The following is a 23,630-nucleotide window of genomic DNA, read 5'->3' as shown; positions in this document are numbered from 1 at the left end:
CCTTGTCCCTGACCCTCGCCTTGCAGGGTCCTAGTGCCACCTGGGCACGACATCTCCCCTTTTCTTGTAAACAAACTTTGCTTGCTCTTTGCTCCGCGTCCCGTGCGAGAGAGAGATAGCGAGAGAGAGAGAGAGAGAGAGAGAGAGAGAGAGATCTCTCGCACGGCCGTTACTGCATCTACGCCTCCTTACATCTCTTCGATCAGTCTTTTTGTCTCTTTGCATTCTCTTTTTGGTCGCTGTTCTCTGGCATCCGTTGGTCGCTCCGCCTCTGTCGCGTCTCCTGTCTGCTCTTGCTTTGGCCCGTCTTCTTCTTTTGTTTTCAGTTCTTTGAAGTGAGAGCTGTTCCTTGTAATATGGTGCTGACCTGCTGATGCGGTGATCATGGGTTCAGTTATTTTTGTTACCTTCAGCGGGTCTCTGGAGAAAGCGCTGTCTGACTTCCTTGTTTGCTGCTGCCTCACGAACTCCATGTCCCCTTCCTCTATTTTGCCAGTTGCCGCGTGCCTTCTTTGATCGGCATATTTCTTCATCTTCTCTTTCTGTTCCTGGTCTCTTCTGGCAATGTCTTTATGTTCTGCCTTCTCTTTTTCTTTGATTTGCGGCAGTCTTGTTCTGCTTGTTCGCAGATCATGCATGTGTGCCATGACATAGGCCTGTCTCAAGGATTGCTGTCTTGTTGGACTGGGAGGGGAGCCCAGTTCTAACCTCATGGTGATGAAAGGCGACCGCCTTCACCAAGAGTTAAGCAGCACAAGCACGGTGGTGGCAGCATACAGTGTAATGATCAATAGTAGTGAACATGGCCTTTTAACCTGTGTCACTGGGGTGAGACCTATAGGCTAACTCGCCTTTTTAAAAGTTCTACTGCTGTGTGCTTAACTCACCCACATCAGGTAGAAGCAGAGTGCTGCACAGCTTTGGAGTAGTGACTGCGCTGGATGCATGTGTGCCTGGGAAGGGTACAGAATAGGGATAGAGCAGTACTGTGAAGTGCATGTGTGGTTAGTGCATGCACTGGGTGAAATGTATGCCTTCAAGGAATACATTAATTGGGATGTAGTGCTCTACAGTATGTGCCCAGGCAATGCATGTGCTGGATGTATGTGTGCTTGCTTGAAGTACAATACATGAAGGGTGAAGTGTTGTGCAGTGCACACATGGTGAGTGTTATTGATGGTAGAGTGCGTGTGTGTTTGCAAATAGCACACCCTGGTACAATACAGAACTACAGTACGGAGAAGTGTGCGTAGACTGAATGTGTGTGCTGAATGCATGTGTGTCTGTAGTGGTACAATGCCAGAGGTAGCAGTATTAAAAAGCATGTGTTCTGTGAAAGTACACTGAGTCCAAGTGTGCCTACAATGGCACATTACATGGAGGTTCCGGGCTCCATTTTGGGAAGCCCAGGCCTGCCTCGTGAAGATATCAAGAGCAGAGCAATCCCTCAGACAGATTTGTGTACTGCTGCGTTCTTGTGTGCTGGGTGGGACAACAACAAATTGAGGGCGGAGAGGAATTTCGGTCCAGCACATGTATTTAGTTTCTGAATTATCTAACCAATAAAGGTGTACAGTTCTCTAGAGATTAAAAGGATCCAAATTCTGTTGTAGGAGTTTGGACCTGATAGGTCATCAAAGTAAACTCCTCTTAGGAGCACAAGCCCTGACTGACTGACTGACTGACTGACTGAGGGTATTTGTAGAGCACACTTATGCCAAGGCGCCTTGGCGCTAGGTAGAGTGATCAGAGAGTTGCACTATGATTACCATTGCATAAAGAGCCTGGTTTTAATGCCTTTCCTGAAGATGGTGCATGAGGGCTGAAGTGGCAGCAAGACGGGGGAGTTCCATAATTTGGCTGCTATGAATGAAAAGCGTTTCCCTCCCCAACTCACCCTTTTCATCCTGGGAGGAAGAACCAGCCCGGTGTCCATAGACCTTAAACAGCGCGATGGGATGTATCAGGGGAATAATGATTGTATGTCTTCTGCCCAACCTCCATAGAGGGCTTTATGCACTAAGCATAGAGCTTTAAACTCCACCCGACGTCTCACCGGAATGTAGTTGTTTAATGCTGGCCGAAGTGGAGTGATGCTTGGGTAGACCATACAAAACTCGTGCTGTAGCATTTTGAAGTGACTGAAGCTTGTTGAGTTGTTTCACTCCAGCACCTAAATAAAGGGCATTACAGTAATCTATCCTTGATAGAATAAGGGCAACAACCACCGTTTTCCTCAGGGAAAATGGGATAAAAGGAAGAATCTTACGCAGTACCTTTAATGTGAAAAAGCAGATCGAGACCACTTGGTTTATTTGGGGGGCACAAGTGAGATCTTTGTCAATGAGAAAACCGAGATTTCTGGCCTTAGACACTGGCAGCGGACATGTTCCGGCTTCAGGGGGCCACCAACTTTGGCTCCAAATTGAAGATTTCTTGCCGAATTCCAAAATCTTGTTTTTTCAGTTTTGAGTTTTAGAAAATTGACATTCATCCAAGACATCACCGAGGAGAGACAGTTACAGAATCGCTCAACTGACATACTGTCACTTTAGGTGACAGACACCACGAGCTGCGTGTCATCAACGTAAGACACGAGCGCTAGACCATGACTTTTAATTAGTCTTGCCAACGGGGTTACATAAATATTGAACAGGGTGGGGGAGAGGGCAGATCCCTGGGGGACTCCAGTCGGGAGGTTGAACCGTTCCGACCTCATACCCACCCAGTATATTATTTGTTCCCTGGAGTCAAGGAAAGATGTAAGAGGGGTCAAGGCCTTGCCACTGACTCCCACGGGCTACAGCATATTTATTAACATTGTATGATTCAGAGTGTCAAAAGCTGCAGTGAGGTCTAACAGTATTAAGGGCTGCCCTACCGCCCTCATCCATCACCCGACGAATCTCCTCTGTAGCCATGATCAGAACTGATTCTGTAGAATGCCGAGCTCTGAAACCATGCTGGGTGGAGTCAAGAATGTTATTATCCTCAAGGTAAGCTGTCAGTTCCAGGTTTATGGCTTGCTCCCAAATTTTAGAGGGTAGAGATAGGGCGGTATTTTTTAACCTTTTTTTAGGATAGGTCTGATACAGGCCATTTTCCATCCTAAGGGGAAGGTCCCTGTTCCAATAACTAGATTTAACAGAGAGGTCAGCGACGCGCCAACCTTGTCCATAGCTAGATGTAAAATGTGTGGGGGACAGGGGTCAAGTGGGAACCCAGATTTGGTTAGTGAGAGTATATCCACCACTTGCTCTTCATTCAGAGCGGTGAATTGTGTTAAGCTACCTTGGAGAGAGTGTTCTTCCCGTGTCTCTAGATGGTTTGTACTGTTAACCTCCGCTGTTTGTGGATTCTAGAATTTTGGAAGTAAAGTAGGCTGTCTTAGTCGATACTATTGCTCCCTTATATTCTTTTAGCACTGAGCCATATTTGATCTTATGGGCCGAACTATATGAGGATCACCAAATGCATTCCTTAACCCCTTCGATGCTGGTGACGGAACCATTCGGTCATCAGTCACAGCTGAGCTGTGCTGATGACGGAATGATTCCGTCACAACCACACCCAGTTAAGGAATGTGCAGCACCAGGGGGGAATCGGGGCAGCAGCCATGGTGTTAAGTCTGCATTTTATTTTTATTGTTTTAAGCTCTGCTGGATACCAAGGAGAGGATACCAGTCTTTTCCTTGCCGTCTTGGTAACTTCAGGTGCCAGCCGATTTATTGCATGGGTGATCCAGTTACTGAAATCAGTAGTTGCCTCATTGGGATCTGCCCTACAGATTAGATTCTCCTTCAAGGCTGTGGTCAGCTCTTGTTGGGATATTTTCTTCCAAGCACATACTTTGCTCAGAGGGGGTCGGTTTCTACGGCACAAGTTAGTATTAGAGATGTTAATAGTAAAGTGAACAGCATAATGATATGCCCAGAGTAAGGGAAACGAGCTGATCACTTCAATATGGGCACTATTAGTAAAAATGCTGTCTAAGGTATGACCTGCCTGATGTGTGGATTCCTTGGAAACATTCAATATTATTTAGTATTATGCTCAAAAACATTGCCTCCGCGTCCAATCGTGGTTCTGGTGTCATTCTCACCTTATAACAAGCTCGGTAAATTAAGGAGATCCCACCCCCCTTTGTCCCCATCCTATCCATATTGGTAACAAAGTAGTCAGCTGGACCTACATGATTCCAGTCAGGGTTGCTAGTGTAATTTGCCCATGTTTCTGTTAAAAAAATCAGGTCTGGTTTTTCCAGTTGTATGAGGCACTCCAAGTCATTTTTGTGTTTGATTACTGACCTTGCATTGACCAAGACACAATTGATTGGTTTGGGATTATTAGTGATCAGATTTTTTTGTTTGAGCATTGGGTTGCAGAGCCAGCCCGTCCTGCATAACATTGTACAGCCAATGATAGCACACTTCATCATCGGGCTGGGTTCCCCGTTGGGCTGGCACTGCAAAGCCCAATGGACCCCACGGGTGGAGGGGAGGCACTTTTAGGAAAGGTTATGATTCCTAAATCTTTCACTTGGTCGACATGTTTCACGCCAAATTTGTCCTAAAATGGATCAACTGCATTTCATCAGGACCCTTTAATTGCCTAATCTACTTTGGCAGGTAAACATTATATTTATGTGTTGTGTTGTCCTACCACTAGCACTACATTGTGTGTGGGCAAACTAGTGTACCTGGATTTGCACCCATAATTTGGATGTGTTCCTTTAGGTTGCGTTGATGACCTGAAATAAATGGGAAAACAAATACAAACAAACATATGGATAAGACACACCAACAAGTAAAGCATTCCCAATGTTGTCATGTCCTCTGCATTTTGCATTCTATTTACACCAGTACCTTTATTGGCCCCATCCCCGAGCAGTCCATGCATGTAAAACACATGATTCGCCATTTATCGACATGTGGTCCAAAGTTTCTAGGAATCATTCATGCATTTGAAGACTATATCAGTGATCATATGATGTGCAACAATGATTATTACAATGCTAACAGTATTGCTGATTTTTATGTATAGTGGGTCAGCATCATAAATCTTTATTTCGGCCTATATGGCCATAAAAGCACAAGTAAAATAAATACAATGCATTGCATACAACTTGCTGATATTAACCTTTAGGCTACGTAAATTTGAAAAAAATATACATTTCCTATCTGAGATTTTACATTGGCGAGGTCAACTCCTCTTATCGCCAGCCTAATGAAGGTTGTACTGTGTGCACGCAACTTATGGCCTTTACATTAGCTGCAAAGTGGGGATCAATAAAGTGCATATGCATAAGCAATAGGATAATTTAAAAAAATCATCTTCGCTCAGATATGGTCTCTTTTGAGAGGGACAAAAACAATGCCTTGGGATGGCAAGGTGTAAGTTTGTAATATATAAAAAAACAATTTCATAAAAAAAAATATAATGTCAGGATAAAAATGTAAGTATAAAAATGTAAAAAGAAACATAATCCAGTGGAGCCACCGACTTTACAGTTCCTGAGTGAGAAAAAGTGCACATGCAGAGCTTCAACTACAATAAGGTTGTTGCTTGTGATTGAGGCCATGCAAACTAAGCAGGAGTCAGATGAATCATGGGCAATGTATTTACAGGGGAAAAGGCTAGGCTATTTACAACAACTGATTTAAAAAGAGACAGTTTAAGAAGAGCAGCAATTTAGAAAACACTTATTGATTATAATAATGCTGAACGTATGGGACATCAATTGATTTCATTCATTTTAAAAGGGAGAGTGCGGCTCCCGATTAGCATGATAGGTAGTGATAGACTGGACTGGCCTATGAGCTCTTCTTTAAGATAGCACTGCAAATACACCACATGGAGAATAAAAAGCGCAAAATGGGCATGTCGGTATCATACTTAAGTAGCCTAAGCACCTGGCAACAATGTATTTAGCGGCCAACGAGACCTTGCCCTCCTATAACCATAGCACAAAAATAACACATGAATTTCAGTTTCTTCTTCGTTCTCACACACTGAGCAAACCGAACTGGAGGCGCCCGCCCATTTATTAATAAACAAACGAAGCTGGAGCACCCCATGCCTAAATTGGAAGAATAGCTTCTTCGCAAGGAGCAGCTGTATATCGTCCAGCACCGATTCTAGCCTATATTGGGCTTTTGCTTCCAGAAACCTGAGGGTTAAACAACCAGGCATTGAACCCCTCCATAGCTGGGCCTGTTTGTATTCTCTATAGGTCTCTAGAAGTACCTATCTAGGGGTCACAAGGCAGGTTTCTTCTGCAGTATTCCACAAATTGCCCCTCCCCTGAGCCTCACAGGAGTTCCTAATATATGCCAGCCATGGGAGTTTTCCTGCGCCTTGGAGGCACATAACTTCTCTCAGCTCGTCCCTGTACGGGGCCAGTTCGGGGGTGCTCCACAGGCGTTGGCAAAATAGAATAGGTCTGAGAGCTACTTCACCTGCCATAGGTCGGATCTTGAGGTCCAATCTGAGAAGTGTCAGTGGGGAGCTAGAGGGGAGGCCCAGGAGTTGCCTAGCAAAGGAGTACTCTGTGTGCATTAGGGAGCCAATTGAACAATGACCGCAAATTTCGGCTCTATACATCACGGCACCCCTAGCCTGTACCTTATAGAGTTCTACCGCAGGGCCTACCAATTTGTGAGTGCAGCTCTTATATGCCTTTAAGATAACCCTGCTGTCTGGGTCAACTTCAGGCTTGCTTTCTTTATTTGTGCCCTCAATCCATTTTCTTAGTAAGCGTAATCCCCAGGTACTCAAACATAGATACCCTCTCTAGTGCCCTTCCTTCTCGATGGGGATTCGGGCGTGTGCTGGTATGCGCATTAAATACCATATACTTCGTTTTTTGAAGGTTGATCTCCAAACCCCTGTTTCTACAGAAGACACTAAAAATATCAACTGCCCTCTGTATACCCATAGGGGATTTCGAGAGCAGGAGGGTATTGTCTGCGAACATCATGGCTGGTATTTTGCAGTTTGCAAGCCTGGAGCATCAATATCCTTTCCAGCAGTCAATGACTCAATTAGGCCATTATTAAAGAGGGAGAAGTGGGTAGGAGCCAAGTCACAGCCTTGGCGAACACCTCTCGCTACAGGGAAAGGAGCTGAAAGTTCTCCTTTTTTGCCATACCTAATTTGTGCGAAATGACCTTGATGTAAGTGTTTCAACTGGTGGCAAAGGTACTCAGGGGCTCCCTTGTCCAATAGTATTGCCCAAAGTTTATCCCTCAGGACCAGATCAAATGCGGATTTAAGGTCCACAAATATTAAATAGAGGCTGCCACCCTCTGTAGTCACAGTTTTCCAGAAAAGGAGTTGCAATCTGAACATTTGATCAATTGTGGAGATCTTAGCCCTAAACGCGGCTTGGAAGTGGATGAGTAGATTGTGCTCCTCTATCCAGGACTGCAGTCGCCCCAAGAGTGCACGGGCAAATATTTTCTGGCTTACATCTAGGAGGCTAATGGGGCAATAATTGGTGGGGGTGAGGTGGGAGCCATCTCACCTTAATCCTAAGGCAGAAGGGTCCCTTGGGAGTTGGTGGGATCCAAGGCAACCTGATGGTCATCTGGGAAAAGTGTAGCCCACAATCAGCAAATTTCTTGCTTTCATCGATTTCAGCATTATTTCTGCCAGTTTGGTTTTGAAAAAAGTAATATGGATAGAACTCTTGAAGGTATTCTCTGCCTATATATGTGGGTATGACCACGAGGGCAGTCCATACCCATATAAATGAACATAGAAGTATTATTTGTTGCTGAAGGGCTGCAACAAAAATGACTACTCATTTTCCACAGAACAGCACACCTTTATTGGTTACAGAGCTGGGTAAGGCACACACAGGAGCAAGGAAGAAGGGACTCTCCCTTCATACTTCAAAAGGTTGCTGTTTGATTCAGTGAGAGATCACAAGAAAGGGACCTGACCACATCTCAGGAAAGGAGATGGGGCTGATAAGGAATTCAAAAAGAGTAGGTCTGGGAGGTTGCCAGGATTAACCTTTTAATGCAAACATCACTGTGGCTGACATCTAGAGGTAAACTCTGATTACTCCCCTGAACTGTGTTGTGGGACTTTCAGCTGTGGAGTCTTGCCTGCTGTGGCTGACAGCCTATCAAGAGGAAAGACGAAAAGGAGAAATGTACACTTCAAAAGACACGGAACGGCAACATAAACCTAAAAGATTCAGACCCTAAATCACATTTGGAGTCTGGAAAAGGATGAAGAGAAGGTGAGGTTGAGACTCAAACATTTGTCAACTGCCATGCAGCCACACAAAGTTGTGTACCTGGATTTGCACCCATAATTTGGATCTGTTCATTTAGGTTGCATTTACTACCTGAAAGAAATGGGGAAAACTGAAAAGAAACATATATACATATATAAGGCACACCAACATGTAAAGCAATCCCAGTTTGACCATGTCTTATGCATTTTGCACTTTATTTACACCTGTACCCTTATTGGCCATGTAGGAAGGTGGATACCTGACTATGGTTACCCCAGATTGTTTGCCTAGTGTTTAGCTGGTTTTTGACTTAGTTGGCCTGGGGTCCTGCTAATCAGGGCCCCAGGCTATCTGCTCTCTCTGTAAAATGGACTCCATGTACTTTAGGTACATCTCCAATTGGGTATTGGGTCACCTTATGAGCCCCTGTACAGTGTACTATGGGTACCCAGGGCATAGGTGCATCCAAGGCCTACCAGGGGCTGCAGCATGTATTATGCCACCCCTGGCTGGCCACTCATATTGACACAACTAGCTGATCACTCAGCTGGGGCAAGGTTGTGTAATCACCCCTTGCTTAGATATAGTATTCCTATATCTAACCTTATATCTAGACACATACATACCTATAAGTCACTCCTATGGCAGGCCTTAACAATCCTGGAGGCAGAGTGCTTGGTTTTATGTGAGATGGGGCTCTAGCATGAGCTGAGCCTGTCTGCAGCTTTCGGAACCATGTCCTTATAGCTGTTCTAGGATATTGCCATACTATATACTCTTAAGTGCATTATGAACCTTGCGGTTAAATGCTAACTCTGGTTTGGCTTTATCAAAACATGTCGAGTAAGGTGTCATACGTTTTGGAGTACTACCCCCTCACCAGTTCTGGTGACGGGGGTAGCATTCCACCCTTCTAGAGGGAGAAGACATGTTGTTCCTACTATTCCCAGTTAAAGTTAACCAGGGCCTCAGCATCACAAAATGGATGCTGCTGCCACAGACACAAGTCTGACCTCCTTCTTCTGGGAGTCCTTCCAGTGAGGGAGGCTTGGACAATAGGTTTCCTGTCTTGGGAGGTGCTAGCACCACTCCAGACAGGCTCTTGTGTATTAGGGCAGGGAGGGCTGAAAATAATGAGAAACTGACTGGGGCACACAAGGTGTCCCATGCATAGTCCAGTTCAAACCGGTGCTGGGGCACTCCAGCCCCAGCTCTGGTGCGAAACTGGAAAAAGGGAAAGGGGTGTAACCACCCCCTTCCCTGGTCCCACCCATAGGAGGGGCCTAGCAGGTAATCCAGGCCCTAGATTTGGTATATAGGTAGGAGCTGAGTCCCAAGACTTTAGATTTATCCTGACTGAAACTCTGAAATGAAACTCTGGACCTTCGACGATCTACTTTGCAAGAAGATGACTGAAGAATCTCCCTTGTGGTCAAGGAGTGACCACCCTGCACAAGCAGGCACCATCCAGCGATCAACGGCTTGCTTTGTCGACGCTCCCGCCGGATCCTGAGCACAGAGCCTGACAAGAACCAGACTTCCAGACTTCCTTCAGCCCGATCCACAGCCCCAGCAAAGCTGAGACCCGTGGAGGCGACGCGAGACGTGGGACCGGCCATCTTGAAAAGTCAGCGACTTGCTTACCGTGCAGCTTCTGAGGCATCCTCGAAGCTGTGCATTGGGGATTGAGAAGCCCCAGCCCCGAGCATCATCTGCACCGAAGATCAACCCTGCACACTCCACGAGTTCTGCATGGGGCCCTTCTGCATTTTCCTTGTCCGTTGGCTAGTGGCCATCTTGGCAACGAACCTTTGAATTTACACCACTGGTCTGGTTGCTACAGACTGGCCCCTGCTTCCCTGAAAAGAAGCAGCCCATCAGACCTTCCTGGTCCGATTAAGAAGCCAACTTCGATTCCTGCGTGGATTGCCTTTGCCAAGGCTTGTTGACTCCAATCCAAAAGCCGACACGGCCGACAGCAAGAGCCTTTGTGGGACAGTCCGTGACTGACTCCTGGTCATCGTCGACGCCTCGTGGTCCACGTGGCTGCAGAGAGAAGCTTCACAACATCACCTGATTGCTTCACAACATTGCCTGGTTCCTTCCTGGCCATTGGCTAGTGACCCAGACTCTGTCCCCTCTGCTTTCAGGTACTCTTCATCCTCGATCCACCCTTGGATCCAACCGGACACTTCTCTCCTGGTCGCCTGCAGCATCTTTCTTCAAGGCGCCCTAGGATTCAGCGACAAAACCCGACACACTTTGACACCTATGCACCCGCTTCCTGTGGGTGAGGTAACGCACGTACTCCGGTGTTCCTGTGGGTATTGACTATTCAACTGTCTAGGTTTCAAGTAACTTTCATCAAGTCCAGTCAGAAGTGCCCTAAAAGAACTAGTTTCCATCTTTTACGTTCCCATTCATTCTCTATGGTAACTTGTGTGTGAGTAAAGACTCTGCACATGCATCCTGTGGCCTCCTGCTTCCTAACTCTTGGTAGTACAGCGTAGCCCCAGCGATTCCCTAGGCCTTAGGCCTATTCACTTTCCGTGTAGTGGTCCTTATACCACTATATGAGTATATGGTTTAGCGTGCCCCTAGGGCTCTACTGTATTTTGTGCAACTTATTGTATTTTAATTAAGTATCTTGTTATGTGCTTGTGCCTCTGACCTCATAAAGAGTTCAGAGGGATTGTCTAGAAATAAATACATATATATTTTATATATATCCTGTGTTGTGTCCTTTCAATTGGTATTTAAAGGGGTTACATATGGTAAAACAGCTGGCTTCACATGCCCTCTTGAGTTTAGCCTAAGACTGCTTTGTCCATGCTACCACTAGGATAGCTAGTCTATAAGGTTGACTTTACAACCATCACCATAAGGGTTGTTTGGACTGGTGCAAGGTGCTCGCTAGAATAGTGAACATCATATACCAGGCCAACTTCTCACAGGCCACATCCCCTAGCAGTCCATGCATGCAAACCTACATAAATCGCCATTTATCAACATGCATTCCAAAGTGAGGAGGAGAAACTCTGCAAGACTTCTGCTCATGACCAGGACTGGGGCCATGACCTGCTAGTCTCCCTGCTGGGTGAGAGGACAACATTCAAGGAAACCAAGGCCACTTTCCCCGGAGCCCAGATCACCAACTCATGTTTGCTTGCCAAGACCAGTGTGCCCTGTATGGAAAAGGCGAGTGCTGGAGGGAGCGAGGTCCAGTGGGGAGCCCTGCCAAGACGATTCCCATAGCGAGGTGTAAGGAGAATGACTGTGCACCTATCTGGTTTTTGCCCATGTGCAGGAATGGACCAAAAACCCCTTTATGCTAGGAGAGGGCCTCCATGATCTGAGTTGTGAAAGGAAAGAAGAAGTGCTAGGCCCACACCATCTCATTGTCATGACCCCTTATGCCAGAGGGTGCTACCATTCAACTTATTGGGCTAGGAGCATTGAGACTTGCGTGAGAGTTTATCGGTGACCAAAAAAGACAGGAAGGGCCGTGGTTAGGGCAGTGGCACCAGAGGAGTCTACACAAGACTGTGATTACTACCCATGTGCCAGGAGGGGGCTACTGTTCCTATTGTGGCCAAGTGTTCGGGTTGTTGCCCGAACAGAATGATTGCAGCTGTGGCTAGCAGATAAAACGTACACACACTGGGCCCTGCACCTCACTGATTCCTTGAGGAAAACAAGGACACAGCTGGACGAACTGCACCCTCGCTGGGCTCCAGTCAGGAGCCCGAGGATGGAACCCCCACTCCTACAGCTGACTTGCGGGGAAGAGTGATTTACTTTGTGTTAGCCAAGTGGGAGCAGCTCCAATAGCTGGAACGATACAGCTGTGATACTCGAAGGAGAGAGTCTGTGCCTGCTGGGTGCTGCCTCATGTAAGCAGCCCGACTTTGCCGAATAAGATCAGGACTCAGGGCATTCGATGCACCAGTGAATGCTTCCATACGGCAGGAGCAGATAAGACTGGAACCGGGCCTTTTAGGCCCCAGGGGACTCACAGCTAACAGTGCTGTGCCACCATAGACAATTTTGCCAAATTCTCTAGGAGTCAAAGGGGAGGTGACAAAGAGTTACCAACCGGCATGCACAGGAGAAATGCAGTGACAGTGACTACTCTTTAGAGATAGGAGCAGTACATAACATGCACTATCAGTCAGCCGATAAATGCCCAGTAGAACCTACTGAGGCATCACAGAGGAGCAACCCACATATTTACATGGGATATAAGCAACCTTCATATTAGCTCTGTGGAGCAAACCCAGGAGCGGAAAAGAAGCAACCCATGGCATACACTATTGATAGGCAGTCCAGATAAATGCTCTGTAGAGGCCATTCCTGAGCAAACGAGGAGAAACCAGCATGCAGGCAGATATTACTGGCAGCCAGGATAAATGCTCTGTAGAGGCCAACGAGGAAAGACAAGAGTAGTCCATGGCATGCACTGGTTACAGGAAGCCATGACTAATGTTCTGCAGCAGCCCAGCCAGAGGAGAAGCCAATGGGCATGCACTTGATACCGGTAGCCAAGGTAGCTGCTCTATGGGATCAATCCATGAGAGACCATGGCAGTATTACAGAGAGTATTTGGTGCTTCCCAGGAGTCATAGAGTTGGCAGTGTGTAAGTGGGAAGGCGGGATTTTCGATCTCTCATTTGCTTACTCTAGATCTAAATCCCCAATCAGGTCAACTGAATCTTTGTTGCCTGTCATAGAGTAAAAGCAATCCACTACCAGGTCAAGTAAACCAATAATTGGCACGACTCTGAAAAACCACTTACCACGAATCAGTTTTAAAGTTTTATTATAAAGCCAAAGATAATTGAAGATACAAGCATCTCAGTATAAGGTTCAAAAGATATACTGGCACCAATACAAACATGAATTCTCTGAACGATCTTAGTCGACAGAAAAATACCACTAAAGCCAATTCAAAGATTAACAGGTTAACAAGAATTGACACAAGATGTAACTTAAGCGTCATTTACAAAAGGAGAAAAGAATCAGGTTAGACTGTCCCTACACTAGACTAAGTGACATCCCTACTTAACAGAATCTTAAGCTAAAAAGGTGTCAGCTGTGGTGACTTCCAAAGAAGTTCACTCACTCTTCTTAGTCTTTGGTGAAAATCTGTGCATTGCAGTCATGCCCTCTCTGCCTACCCATCCGCTCTCTAAGGGTCCTCAGGCCATCTGCTCTAACTCCACCCAGGGTTACTGTCCCTAATACAAAACCATAATTACAGTTGAAACGCCCCTCAGAGACGCCCCTCACGTACACCTCTCACGCGGTTTCGATTCTGGCTTTTTCCATACTGATACTCCTCTGGGCCTCTTGTTAGCGTTGACCTTGCTTCCCAGGCTTCTTCTCCTCTCGCCGGTACCCCCCAGGAAATTCCTGGATCCTCCTCCAGGCCTGTGCCTGTCTCCCCGGACAGAGCTCTATTCATCACGCTCTTGATTGAAACCCCCCTCGCACCTGCAAACAGACACCCATGGATTGGGCCCCAAATTCCAACCTCCAGCTATCTATTCAAGCCATAAAACTTCGAACACGGTTGACAATTTATGCTTAACGAGACTCGATTTTAACTAACACGTGCAGATCAAAGAAGCAACTTTATCTTTCCAGGCCTACTAAATTACTTTGCAAGAGGCCTGCACTCTGTGAACTTTTATTTCTTAAACTAAAACGATTTCTAACCTATTACACTCTGGTTATATGAAACACTTCTATAAAACATAACTTCTAACATATAATCAATAATATTCTAAATAATATCAAATCCATCTTATGTGAAATATAAAGGCACGTTTTCGTTCTTCATACATTGCCATGAGGCCTGCACATTTCTACGTTTAGCAGCATCACATTTTCTTCTGCAGCAGCTGCATAACATGGAATCTAATATCATTTTAACATTTCTAAACACTACTACATTAGTTTCACACTCTACAATATGCTTTCTATATTGATTAAACATTCATGAGTATATGCATTTCTATATTTTTCGACACTTCTAAATGCTTTAGCTAAATACGTGCATCTAACTTGTAAGTTTGGCGCACTTATACATTTTCCTCAGTTTGCGCTCTCTCAGTTCCCCCCTTTGATGACCTCTAGGGGTCATCATCATCACAACACCAACATTGAGTTGAATCAAACAGAACTTGTTGCAATGCTCCCTCGTTTTATCATTTCTAGAGCCCTCAGACTCCTGTACTGGTTATCTTGCATCGCAGCTAGTCTCTGCTCCTGCTCTCTCATGGATCTTTGCAACCTATTTGACCTATACCATTGGTACAGCCTCACTAGTCCCCACAATATGATCACACAGATCACTATTATGATGATAGGTTTTAGAATGTACCATACAAAGCTTTTCCCTAGGTTGGCGAACCAACCTCCAACTTTACCCATTCCGTGACCCACTTTTTCCCACACATTTACTTTTGACAGATCTTCAATTACTTGGTGTATCTCAGTTATATTGCGTATGTACTTCTCAAGAGGTTTTGAATTGTCTGGAATGTAAGTGCAACATTCCTGGACCTTCAAAGCCTTACAGACTCCGCCCTCTTTGGCTAAGAGAACGAAAAGAGCAAGTCGGTTTTGAAGAACCATTGCCCTTATCGATTGCATCTCTCCTTCTACCAGCATTAATGATCTTGCAGTACTGGCAGATAGTCTATCTACAACTGTTGCCAATCTCCTGATCTTGACATCATTCAGTATTAATCCTAAAAGAGGGAACATAGCACCAAGCACATCTCCAACTACCTCAGCATCTCCTACATCTCGTCTCCCTCTTGCTGAAGTTCTTCCCTCTATGATTTCTAAATCTTTAGCGTGATATATTTTGGGGAAGACAATTGCCAAATAACATGAAACATACCAATTGTCAGGTAGTTTCACGTAGGCATTTCTTCCACATACAAAATATACATTCGGAATCACTTGCATTCCCTTTAAGAAGTCTTTCGAGTAATATTCTAATTGGAAGGCATGTTCACAACTTACTTCTCCCACAAACACATTTTCATAGTAGGTCTTACCCCTATATATACATAGTTTCCCTTTTTGTGTTCGATCCAAGGCTATTGGACCGTTGCTACCCTTCCTTTTGTGTGACTTTTCCTCCTCGGTCCAATCTGTTTTCCATTGGCCTGAAGCTTTTAGAATTTTCTGTCTTCTGTATCGATCATCTACCTGCCCTATAAACTTTTTCTCAATTTCGGATACCTTGCAAGTCAGATTATTTCTTCGGGCATGTGAAGTATCTAAAGTTTTCCAAGGAATGAAAAATTTCCCTAATCTGTCCTCACTCTTATAATAGTCCCACTTATTTAGGTGCTTGTAGTTCGGGACTTCAGGTAATATTGCGTCAAAATTTGAAAAATAGTACTCAAAGCTATCTCGTCCATAAAATATGCTAAGCAGCAAACTACATGTAATCCCATAAGTCAATGGAAGATGATGATATCTAATACCTTCGTCTACAGAGGGTGGCAACTGCATACATACATAACAGTCTTTTGCCTCCATAACGTCAATGTATTCATACAACAATTTGGCATAAGCGTTTGATTTAAAGTTTCCCTGTGACTCATCTACATGTAACCTACGAGCTTCTGCTGCTAGTAAAGCCTTTTCCTGTATAGCATTGTCCTCCTTTTTACCAGCAGTAGTAGGTTTCGATGTTACCACAACCTTTGCATCTGTTGCTTTTGTTTCGTTCTCATGTCCCACTATATATGATACTGTAACTACTAAAACTATAAGAAAAATTACTCCCGCTAAAAGTGTACCTATTATACATTTCGCTTTGCGGTTCGAGTTGCCGGCCTCCATGTTCTTCAGACAGTGTAGCTTTTAGTCTCTTTCTCAATGCAAGTCCTTTCTCCTTATCTCTTCAACAGTCTCGTTTTGTTCATTCAGTCTTTCTTGCACTACACCTCAGGAAGCTGGCAATCTCTTTCAAAATCAGTCTTTTGAATTGCAACAACAGACAACCCTAGCCCTTCTCCGTCAACTAAATGGAAAGGTCCCTAAATTTTTTCTTCTTCCACTTGGCGCTAGGTTATCTTCTCAATCTTATTTATTTACAAAAAGTCTTTAGGTGTCCACAATGGTGCGTGTTCCAGCGGCTCTAATAGCGTATTCTAATATTTCTAAGAGAAGAATGGTCTCCTCGAGTGCTGATACTGTTGTACCAAAAGTCGGAAATTCTACTCTGTTTAGAACCAGTTCTCGTATTCTGCTCAGATAAGGAGGATTGGGGATGGTGAGCGTTAGTAACCCTTCAGCTTCAACTCCAGGCACCAACAACGCTACTTCCAACTTGATGATGGGGTCAGTGCTGATCACTGTCACTTCCCTCACCCTCCCGCATCTCTGTGCACACGACATCTGCTGCTAGGTAGGTCCACTCAGGAGTGCCGTATCTTCTGCAGGGTACACGCACCCTCCTTGATCTTCTTGGACCCTCCGCTTCTGAGATCTGTGCACCTTCGTCTAGATCTGAGTCTTCGGATATAGGAGCAAGGGTTCTCTCTGGAGTTGACTTTAGGCTCGGCCTCCTTCTTCTTTCAGGCCAACTGGTCTCTCCACGTCTTGTTCTCCTGCTCCTTGTCCTCACACTCGACTCTTGATCACTTGCAGCTTGATCAGTGTCTGTTTCGTACTCACAGCTACTTTCTCCTTCTGTGGCAACGTCAGTTTCACTGTCGTCTTGCCCTTCTTCCACTTGGTCTGACACGCTCCCAGCTTCCTCCGACACCCCCACAGCTTGGCTGGTCCCCTCTATCGATTCTTCGTCCACTGCTGGATTTTCATCCGAGAGAGGAGCTGTTTCTTCCAGGGGTGCTGGAACTCTCCGCGTATGGGAGGCGTGTATCCAATTGGGCAGCCCTCCGACCTTAACAGCAGTATTCGATGTTAAGATGATCTGGTAGGGTCCTCGCCAACGCACGTCTAAGCAATTCTTCCTGACGTGTTTCTTCACCACGACCCAATCACCAGGGCACAGGTCGTGGCACAGGTCTTGGGATGATGGAATTTCAGCAGCCTGCAACTGAAGAGACACAGAATGGATGGCATCAGAAAGTCCCTTGCAATAATCCAGGATTAGATCATCTGTGATATTCAACAATGCTGCAGTAGGAACTGATGGCAGTCTCATTGCCCTCCCCATTAATACTTCATGTGGAGAGAGGCCTGTTCTCCTGTCGGGTGTGCTACGTATGCTCATAAGTAATAATGGCAGTGCATCAGGCCAGCTTAGAGATGTCGATGAACACACTTTGGCAATTTGGGACTTTATCGTCCCATTGATCTGCTCCACAATTCCTGAAGCTTCTGGTCGATAGCTACAGTGCAGCTTCTGATCAATATTCAATGCTGAGCAGAGCATCTTCACAATTTCGCTGTTGAAATGTGTTCCCCTATCTGATTCCAAAGAGGCCGGCACCCCGAAGCGCGGTATTAACTCCCTAAGCAACAACTTTGCTACTGTGAGCGTGTCACACCTGCGTGCAGGGTAAGCCTCGACCCATCTGGAAAATATGCAGACAACCACCAGAACGTATCTAAGGCGGTTACATTTTGGCATTTCAATGAAATCCAGTTGCATCCGATTAAACGGACCCCCAGACCTCCCTATGTGACTCAACGTGACTGGTGTTCTCTTTCCTACGTTCAACTGTTGGCAGGTTACACATCGCTGGCACACTGCTTCTGCGGCTACTCTAAACTTGGGGTTATACCACGTTTGCCTGAATACCCGAAGCATAGCATCTCTGCCTAGATGTACCGGTCCATGAATTTGCCTCGCCATTGGACTCACTAACTCATTCGGCAACACTGCCCTCCCATCTGCTGAAACCCAAAAGTCCATTTCGCTTTTTACACAACCTGCGGTTTCCCATGTCTTTTTCTCAAAGTCTGTTGCATTCTCTCGTATGCCTTTTAAATCATCCCAGGTATCTACAGTTTCTAGCATCATGGTTAATTCTGTCTTTTCCTGTGTCCCACCCACTTCCACTTCTGTGAAAGAGTATCCTTGCTCTGCACAGTAGCGTGCAACCTCATCTGCATACCTATTTCCCTGGGACACAAAATCAGTGTTTTTCGTGTGAGCTACACATTTGACAACGGCAATTGCTGCCGGACCTTGTAATGCTTCCAACAATAGGCGTACAAATTCCCCATTTCGAATAGGTGAACCTGAAGAGGTTATGTAACCTCTTTGAGACCACAATTGTCCGTAGTCATGAACTACCCCGAAACCATATTGGCTATCGGTGTAAATGGTGACTCGAATTTTGTTACCTGCTAAGCAGGCACTTGTCAATGCAATAATTTCAGCTACCTGAGCGGAGTGTACTCCTTCCAGGCAAGCGGCTTCCACAACTCCAGTAATGGTGCAAACAGCATAAGCTGCTCTCAACTGACCAATATTGTCTCTTACACATGAGCCATCAACAAAGAAAATTTCATCAGGGTCAGTCAACGGCTCATCTACAATATCTGGTCTCGGTTTGGTGCATAGTTCAGTCACATCAAGGCAATCGTGATCTTCACATTCTCCATCTTCTATATCATTTGGAAGTGGCATCAAAGTGGCAGGATTCAAGACAGAGCATCTCTTAAGGGTCACGTTCTCCGCGGCAAGAATAACTTGCTCGTAGCGCGTGAGCCTGTTGTTTGTCAAATGCTGTGTCTTGGTCCTGGTCATTAACAGTTCCACAGAATGAGGTACATACACCACTAACTGGTGTCCCATGACTATGCTCTCGCACCTTTCAATGCTGACACCCGTTGCAGCAACGGATTTGAGACATCCGGGCAACGCTGCGGCTACTGGGTCTAAAGTAGCCGAGAAGTATGCAACTGGTCTACGGGCACTTCCATGAATTTGAGCCAGAACTGACAAAGCACAACCTTCTCTTTCACAGCAGTAAAGTAAGAGTGGTTTTTCGTAATCCGGCATTCCCAGAGCAGGAGCACGACACAAGTCCTCTCTCAGCTGCAAGAATGCCATCAAACAGTCCTTGTCCCATGGTACCGGATCACTCACCTCCTTGTGCGTCAGTTTCTGTAAAGGCTTTGCTTTCAGTGAAAAGTTAGCTATCCACTGTCGGCAATAACCAAACATTCCTAGGAACATCCTGACCTCTCTCTGTGTCGTGGGCGAATTCATTTTCATGATCGCCTCTATTCTCTCTGGTGACACCTTCTGCTTCCCTTTTTCAATTCTATGACCCAAGTACTGTACTTCTGTCAGACAGTACTGTAATTTGCTCAGAGACACCTTGTGTCCGTTCTCAGCTAAATGGTTCAGCAAGGTGATGGTGTCTACCTTACAAGCTTCCTCTGTTTCTGACGCGACAAGTAGGTCGTCTATGTACTGGACCAGAACCGAGTTCTGCGGCAGTACTAGACTTTCAAGATTTTCCTTCAGCAGCTGGTTAAAAATCGATGGGCTTTCTGTATACCCCTGTGGGATACGACACCATGTTAATACGCGATTTTCCAGCTTAAAAGCGAAAAGAAATTGGCTCTCCTCATCTAATGGGATTGAAAAGACGGCCTGGCAAAGGTCTATCACTGTGAACCACTCAGCTTGGAGTGGTATCTGAAACAATATCACTGATGGATTCGGTACCACTGGACAACATAAAACAACTATGTTATTAATCTTCCGGAGATCCTGCACTATTCTGAATTTCCCACTAGGTTTCTGTAAACCCATAATTGGGGAGTTACATGGACTTCCCACGATTTCCTTCAGTATTCCCTGCTTAATCATGGAGTCGATCACGGGTTTTATTCCGGCAATCGTCTCTGGAGTCAATTTGTATTGTGGCGTTCTTGGATATTCGACATTTGGTTTTACCATGATTTTCACTGGCTCCACTCCTTTGATCAGTCCTATCTCCTCCCCAGTGAAATCCCATACTTCAGATGACACTGTATCTCTCAGGTCCCAAGGGAGCTCTTCCACCGTCAAGGTAGGATACAGCTCTACGCATACCTTTGAGTTTGCAACTTTAAAGTCGGCATCGTCATCGTTAGTCTGTACTTCCACTCCCTGAGGTGTGCAGTATATCGTACAATTTAGTTTGCACAATAAGTCTCTTCCCAACAGACACACAGGGCTAGAGTCACAGACCACAAACTGATGCTCCTCGCTGTATTTCCCTATTTTTACTAATACTGGTTCTGTCAGAGGGTTAGTCATTCTCTTATTTGCAACTCCTACCACCTGTATTGTTTCCCCTGACATTGGCAGACCTGGAACCACTGTTGATCTCAGAGTGGATCGAGTGGCCCCCGTGTCCACCAAGAAGGTCGTAGGACACCCTGCTACTTCTGCCTCTACATATGGTCCCCTTTGGTCCACCTCTAGAACTGCCCCGATGGTGCAATCTTCCTCTCTATTCACTCGTTGTCCGGTTAGAGGATCAACATAGTAACACTCTTCTCCTCCTACAAAAAGAGGCATCTGTCTATATGTCTTTCCTCCTGTCGCAATTCTGGGTGGTTGAGGGAACTGGGCTCGAGGAGCCGGGGTCCCCCCTTTGACCACCTTACCCTTGGGTATCATTGTCCCTTTTACCGAACTGCTCTGAACTTCCTCTTCCTCAATTTCTAGTTCTCCATTTTCAGGGTTATAGGGACACTCGCGTTTCCAATGTCCCACCTGGTGACACTGGTGACACTTCGTCGTCTTTTTCAGGGTAGCCAGGTCTACTCTAGGTCTCGGATTCTCCTTGCTGTCCCTGTTCTGATTATTCTGTCTCCTTCCCATGGTCCCTGTTCCCTGTTGCTGCTGTCCACCCTTTCCATCCGACTGCATCTGTACCATCATCAACTTCTCCTTAAGTTTCTTTGCTTTGGAATCTATTTCATCACTACAGTATCTCGCATATCTCAAAATCTCATCTAATGGTTTGTTTTGCCAACAAATTAAATGTTGTTGAATCATCAAACAAATATCGGGTCTCAACCCCAAAACGAATTTTGACACAAACTGTCTTATATCTTTAGGATCCATTACATCTAATCCACTGTATTGTTTGAACGCTTTCAGTAGTCTCTCATAATATTCATGGACTGTCTCCTTGGGTTCTTGCCTAGTCCGATCTATTTTGACCCAATCTATATCCTGCAGTGGCACCTTATCTTTCAGCCAAGTCATTACCCTTTCATATTTCTCCATGACTCTTTCTGACGGTCCATTAGTCTGAGCATCCCTCTCCGGTTCGGACGTGGGCCATTCGACACTAACCTTGCATGCCGTCCACAAGTCTCCTGGGACTACAATGTCAAACAAGGTGTTCAAGTCAACCCACAGTACTTTAGATATTTTCACAAACCTCTCTACCTGCTTATACCACTCCACGGGATTCTCCCTCAGCTTAGGAAAGGAATTGGTAAATGCCGCTAAGTCCCCTCTACTCCAGGGCACATGCACATAGCTCCCATTCGCAATTTCTCGCAAAGGGTATGCTTCCATCCTCTGTAGCCCTCCCTCCGGGGACATCATAATTGTGGTCCACCTAACAGTCCCTTTCTTGGACCACATTTCCTCCCATTTATCCAAATCTCTCCATGTTCTGATTCCTGTGATCAATTCCCTTATGTGTGTTTTTAATCCGATTGTCCTTCTCTCATCAAGATCTTGGTCTGAGTAATGTAACCTATGGTTACCCTGTAGTGCCTTTGTCCTTGACAGGTCTACCATGTACTTGTCTGCCAATTCAGATAATTTCTTGTGTACTGCTCTCGCCTTCCGAGTAATATCCTTTGCTATAAACAGTACCTCATCTTGCTCGTACATGTCAATCCTCTCCAAAGGCAACGTACCATCTATTATTTCATCTAGATCCGATTTTAAACTGGTTACATCGAGCCTTTTTGCCTTTATCTCAGCCCTCAGTGAGTCATTCTTAGAGGGTCCATTGACATCTCTCCCATCCCAGCTCCGAGCCCTACGCCTAGGTTCAGGCGAGTTATGGGGAGTCCTCCCATGTTCCCATCTTTCTAGGTCCCATGCAGTTCCATCTTCCCTTGGCGTGTGGTGAAACAAAGCTCTATTTCCCAACGCCTCATTCTGTCTATTCTGTCTGATTTCTCTAGGCACCTGATAGGATCCTCCATTGTTCCTCATGCTTTCGCAATTCCCTTGCTGTCTAGTGTCACTCAACACACGATAGGACCCTTCGCAACTCCCCAAGTTCCCGCGATCCCAATGTTGTCTACTATCGCCAGGTGCATGGTGAGTGCACTTGAAGCTGTCCCTGTACTCTTGCGTCCTTTGGTCTCCCTCACTGTGAATGAGACGAGACGCCCTTCCACACTCTGTACTTCTATCTTCCTGCTCCTTCCTATTCTCCCTATGGAACCGACGCATAGTCCCTCTACTCTCCTGACTTTTGCCTTCGCACTCCTGACCGCTTTCACTAGCCCCGCAGTGAGACAAGATTCCATCGCCTCGACTTCCCCACTCTGCTTCTACTCCTGACCCATTACTCTGGGTTCCCGTGTTAGCATCCCACTCTCTCAAGTCAGCCCTCAATTCCTTAAAGGACTTCGGTCGTGGTCCCCTCAGGTCCATCGGTCCTCTCGGACCCCCTTGATCTATTATGGGATCCCCTGCTTGATTTAATGGGGTGCTCCAATCTCTTGGTCCTGGCAACTGCCTTCGAGAATTAATTATATTGTTCCTGTTCTCCATTTCTGCTCTCTCCCTGTCTAGCCGTACCTGTTCCTCCTCTCGTGCTTTCTCTGGGTCATAAATCGATACTATAGGACCTATAGTAACAGGTACCTGGAGAGCATCTGGCAATTGATAGGACTTGGCACATTCTGTTTCCGGCACTTTTTGTACCACAAATCTTCCAACCACTCTCTGTACTGGACTGGGTTGAGGTATTTCCTCACCTTTGGTGGGTTCCCTTTCCGTCACAGGAAGTGGTCTATACTCTCCTATGCCAGCCCCATCCCTCGCTTGGAGCCCGGCACCTTCCATCCCTCTATTGTACGGAGGCGGTCTGTCTGTCAACAACCTATTTATCAGACTATCCTCTGTCTCGCTCTCATCATCCTCCTCTGGTGGTCTCTTATCTCCGGTAACTTCTATTACTGGGTACAATTTATCTATTTCAATAGTCTGCACCCTCCACTTTTTAGCTTCCTCATCCCATTTGGCATCCTGCACTGCTCTTACCGATCGTCTCACTCTTTCTTGACGCCTGTTCTGGTTCCTGTCGTGCGCCGCCCTAATCCACGCATTAAGGGCTTCGAACTGTGTTGGTCTGGGCAGAGGTCTCATTGAGGTCATAACTGCTTTTAACTGGTGCAA

The sequence above is a fragment of the Lissotriton vulgaris genome, chromosome 6, assembly GCF_964263255.1.
Source record: "Lissotriton vulgaris chromosome 6, aLisVul1.2, whole genome shotgun sequence".
Taxonomy (NCBI): Eukaryota; Metazoa; Chordata; class Amphibia; order Caudata; family Salamandridae; genus Lissotriton; species Lissotriton vulgaris.
The sequence above is the reverse complement of the archived record's forward strand: the minus strand, read 5'-3'. Positions refer to the sequence as shown.